A 5295-nucleotide genomic window follows, 5' to 3' on the forward strand; every position below is an offset into this window, starting at 1 on the left:
TGCCGCCGTCCATCCTGGGACTCAGGTTCAAAGAAGGCTCTCCTTGAGTCCTTACCCGCCTTTTTAATCTGCTGAACTTTTCATGAAAAAAACCCCTACATGCCAAAATATTCCTCGGCTTTTTCTCTTTTCCCCCTTTTTTGGATAAGTTTCCAGTTTTCTTTTTTTTCAGAAAAATAGATTTTAATGTTGATCTAAAGCAGGGGTCCCCAAACTTTTTACACAGGGGGCCAGTTCACTGTCCCTCAGACCGTTGGAGGGCCGGACTGTAAAAAAAACTATGAACAAATCCCCATGCACACTGCACATATCTTATTTTAAAGTAAAAAACAAAACGGGAACAAATACAATATTTAAAATAAAGAACAAGTGAATTTAAATCAACAAACTGACCAGTATTTCAGTGGGAACTATGCTCCTCTCACTGACCACCAACGGAAGAGGTGCCCCTTCCAGAAGTGCGGCGGGGGCCAGATAAATGGCCTCAGGGGGCCACATGTGGCCTGCGGGCCGTAGTTTGGGGACCCCTGATCTAAAGGCTTTTTCAGAGACCTGGGTGACAACCTAAGAATTCAGTTCTGGAGGAAATATAAGTTCCCAGAGCTGGTCCCCAGACTGGAAAGCCGCAGCCTCCAGCTGCCCGGCGTGTGGGTTCCTCCACAGAGCCACCTGAGTCGTCCACCCAGGCTGGTTACCTCTCGGGGCCTTGTCCAGCCCTGGATGGCAGCGTTGCCAGCCCCCTCGACGGCTGATGATGGTGAAATGGTTGCTCTGAGAGGCAGCTTTCTACAAAGACAGAAATAATCAGGTTGAGCAAAGGGGAAAAAAGGGAAAATTGAGCATTATGAGGGTGATAATTCAGAAAGTGTCAGCTTCAGAATAATTGAATCGGATGACATTTTGTGCTACGGGAAACAATAGCAGCTAGCCCGCTGCCCGTCTGATTCATGTCTGGTTCATGTTTAACAAAACAAGGGCAAGGGTCACACAGCCACGAGCCCCATAAATAACCCGTTAATGGGATTTCCAAACAAGCTGTCCTCAGAGTGGCTTTCCGTCTCACTGAGAGAATATTAAAATGCAAATGGATTCGGGCTGTGTCTTCATAAACAACCGTGTTCATTTAACCTCCGACCTCCCCGCTTAACTGCCCATTCCAGCAATTTGTACGGGCTCCTCGGCCGCCAGCTCCTCACGGTAATTCAGGGAAAGTGCATTAAAGGAAAGGGTTACAATTTGCGATGCTCAGTTAATCACACTATTGAGATGTTTATGGACAGAATCTCACTCTTCTGCACACTTGTCTCCGGCCTTCTGCCCCCACCGGCCCAAACGTGGCTGCTTGGCTCCTTTTGTTGCCCGAGAATCTGCTGAGGGTGCGAGGAGGCCGCCTTCCCAGCTGAGCAAGGGCCCCTCCTTGGACCTCTAATCACCAGCCTGGTCTCCTTTTTTGGCTGCTGTTTTCTCTTGGGGTTTGACCAGAGGCCTCCAGTTAAATGCTTCTCCCAGCAGATGGTCTCAAGGCTTGGTTCTCCTTTGTGAAAATAGGCCAGGCTCTCCCCAGGCAAGTGTCTGTCACTTGGTTTCTTCCCGAGATTCCCCTGTCTGTCCCCACCCAGGCCTGCACTGACCCCCCGCCCTAGCTCTGGCCTGGCAGAGGACCCCTGCCCTGACCAGCGTTTTGAGAGGCAGCTCGAATGCATGTTCTCCCCCAGCCTCTGGGAACTCTCCCCAAGTCTTGAACCTCCATCTATCTAGCTGTGAGAAAGAGAACAAGGACGACCATGAGCCAGGGGCCAGGGTGCGAGGTCTGAGAGCCTGGGCATACATTTCAGGGGCTCTGTTAGCTCCCCGGATGGCCAGGTGGATCCTATGCACTTTTCTGTTTATGGAGGACTTCCTTATACAGATGATTTCAGCAGATGCACTTGACCCATGGCACCACCTAGGGCTTTAATCATGACATTTCGCCTTTCTCTTAGAGAAGAAAAAACTTAGACTCAGAGGAGCCGAGGGACCTGCCTGGAGTCACCCAGTGGGCAGAAGGCAGAGTGAGTTGTTGACCTGGCTTGACTTGGAGGTCAAGGGCTGCTGGCCTTGTGGCTTCTATCTGAGGAGCAGGGAGAGTCTGTGGGAGCCTAGACTGGAGTCTCTCCTCTCTGGGGCCAGAGGAGAGCAGCAGAGGGGAAGCCGTGCTGGGGAGGGCACGCGGGAGTTGGGGGAGGGGGTTCCTGTCGTGGCCCTGGCTGGGTTGGTGGCCTCCCTCTCGGGAGCTGGGCTGCCCGAGTCCAGCTGAATCTGTGTGGTTCTCTGAGGTGAGTATCTCGTTCCTTCAGCTTTTCCTCCCCACATCCCCCCACCCCTTACCAGGAAGGGAGGGAATGAATCTCCAATAATTTCTCCAGTTCACCAATGGAGACTCAGGCCTCTGGGGACCCCCTAAACGAGAAATATCCAACTCTGCTTTGCTCCCCTGTTTGACAAACTCTCATATGCTTCTGGTGATATATCTGTCTCTAGAACTGTAGATGCAAGCTCACCTAGGAGCTGAGGTGAGGCTGGGGCCACTGGGCTGGGTGGGCCCGTATGGACGTGGCCCTTCCTCCCGCCCACCCCATCCCTTCCCTGTTCCCCCCTTCCTCCCCTGTCTGCCTCCCTCCTTCCCTCAGGCCCAGCCCCTGAGGCCCGGCACTGAGCTGGGTGGAAGGGGGTCCCACAGGGAGGGGAAAGCCAGGAGTCCTGCAGCCCTGCCCCGCGCTTCCTGTTGGGTTCCCCTCAGACACGTCTCTACCTCTCCCCATTCGTCTGTTTTGTTTCTGTTTCTTTCTCTGTCCTCGTTGTGTCGCGTGTTCTCTGTATCTTTGTCTCTTTCCTTTCCATCTCTTACGCATTTCCCTCTGTGTCTCCAACTTGGCGTTCCCTCTCCTTCCTTAATATCTCCCCAGCCCATCTACACCCTCTGCCAGCTCTCCCACCCCAGCCGGCTCCGCCCTCTCTCGCTGGGATCTCTAGAACTGTGCCATGTTGCAATTTGTCTCCAGCCTCACCCCACCCTCTACTGTCACAGCCATTTATATAGAATGCACATTGGATTACGTCCTTCCCTGGCTTAAAATCTTTCAAGGCTCCCCACTGGCCTCAGGATTAATCGCAGACTCCTATTGAGACATGCCAGGCCCTAATCAGATCATCCTCTGCATCCTCTGGGATATACACTATTTAGTGTGTGTGTGTGTGTGTGTGTGTGTGTGTGTGTGTGTGGACAGAGAGAGAGAGAGAGAGAGAGAGAGAGAGAGAGTGAGAGAGAGAGAGAAACATACACACACAGAATGAGAACCTAAAGGAGACAAACTTACTTGGAGAAATAGAGACAAGAGAGATAGGAAGAGAGGGGGGAGATAGAAACAGAGATAGAGACAGAAGGAGGTGCTCTGTTGGAAGAGGAACAAGTCCTTCAGCTCTTAGCTCTCTAGGCCATTTGTCTCTTGCAGGGCCCGGTCATCTGTGCAGGGACTTGCTACCTATCCAGATCGTCTGATACTGGAATCTGTACTCCCAACACCTCGGCACACTGACTACCCTGGAGTGATCTTGGGGATAGAAAGGAGACCTTTCTGATTGTGCAAAGTAGGAGGAAGACAGGGGCACGGGCATGCAGGCAAGGTTATAAGTGGCTACAGGATGTTGGTGACTCATGCCATTTCTTGGTGAAGAGGTGAAGTAGGAGGTGAGGTCACTGCCCGGGGAGTGTGTAGGTCTTTAAGTGCATGGAGAAGGGTAAAGACTTGAACAGGACTCAGAGGGTCAGATGACAAGAGTCAACCAGGCAAACACTGAAGGCCTGTGGGGCACAGTGGGGCGCCAGGTGATGGCTGTGAGTGTGTGGCAGGGCCATCCATGTGGCTGGTTGATTTTCTGCAGCAGTATCTGGTGGCATAGGAGGCGGACAGTTGGACAGCCAGGAGTGGGTTTCTCTAAGGGTTTGATGGCAGGCTGAGGGTCAATAAAAGACTTTGGCAAAAGAGTGGATAATGTAATAGACCATGAGATCTTGGTGGGTATTGGGAAGGAAAAAAAGACAGGAAAGGTAAATTTGGAAAAACTAAAGGGAAGAAAATGGTGGTTTTGATGAAACTGAAAAACAGGTGTTGTGACAGCAGGAAGGTGAGGGGCGTGGAGGATGAACAGCCTCAGGTCAGAGAGGGTGGACAGATTTTCCCGGTGCAGAGATGTGTGGTTCTGGGTCATGGCACCGTACAGGGGTCATGGAGCAGTGGCTACGGCACAGTGCAGGGGACCCCCAAAGCAAACAAGCCACTCACAGACTGGCTTAAAACAACAATTTCTATTCTTTTGTGACCATCATAGAAGCACCAGTGGTCAAGATGAAGTTTAACCCCTTTATGACTTCTGATCAGAGCAAGAACCATAAAAGGCATTGCAATGCACCTTCCTACATTCTCAGAAATGTTGTCTTCTCCTCTCTCCAGAGAGCTGAGACAGAAGTACAATGTTCTACTCATGCCGAGCCAAAAGGCTGATGAAGTTCAAGTTGTGCAAGGACACTGCAAAGGGCAGCAAATCGGCAAAGCAGTCCAGATTTACAGGAAGAAATATGTCTTCCACATTGAGTGAGTGCAATGGGAGAAAGATTGGTATAATTGTTCATGTGAGCATTTGCCACAGCAAGGTGGGTGTCCCTAGACTAACGCTGAACAAAGACCGCTAAAAGATCCCTGAATGTAAAGCCCAATCTTGCCAAGTAGGTAAGAAAGAGGGCAAATACAAGAGAGAAACAATTGAGAAGATGCAGAAATAAAGTAATTTTATTTACAACTTCCATTAAGATTTGAAATAAAAAGAAGCAACCATCCACCACCGATAACAATTTATTATTATCCCAAGACTAGAGTCAGTTGGGAAGTTCTGCTGATCTGGGTCAGGCTTGGCTGATCTTGGCTGGGCTCACTCATGTATCTGAGGTCAGCTGGCATGTTGGTTGGAGCTGGCTGGTCTAGATAGCCTCTCTCACAGGTCTCAGGTTGGGCTGGCTGTTGGCTAAGGTTTTGGGGATGACCAGATATTGTGTCTCTCATGATCCAAAATCAGGCCCACATTGAGAGTGTACAACGTCACCTCTTCAGCACTCAGTTGGCCAGAGTGAGTCATAAGGCAGGCCAAAAATCAAGTCGTAGAGAAACTGGTTTCTCTTCTTCATGGGAAGAGCTGAAAAGAACTGTGGCCTTCTTAAAATCCAGCATGGTTAAGGCCCTGAGAGTGAGGGGGTTGGATAGA

General features: G+C 50.6%; 1 pseudogene; it reads left to right on the top strand.

Moving 5' to 3' along the window:
* The first annotated feature begins 4385 nt into the window (after positions 1 to 4385).
* On the top strand, positions 4386 to 4819 carry LOC136397610 (large ribosomal subunit protein uL24 pseudogene; annotated as a pseudogene).
* The last annotated feature ends 476 nt before the right edge of the window (positions 4820 to 5295 follow it).

This window comes from Saccopteryx leptura, chromosome 3 (assembly GCF_036850995.1).
Source record: "Saccopteryx leptura isolate mSacLep1 chromosome 3, mSacLep1_pri_phased_curated, whole genome shotgun sequence".
In the NCBI taxonomy this organism is placed as follows: Eukaryota; Metazoa; Chordata; class Mammalia; order Chiroptera; family Emballonuridae; genus Saccopteryx; species Saccopteryx leptura.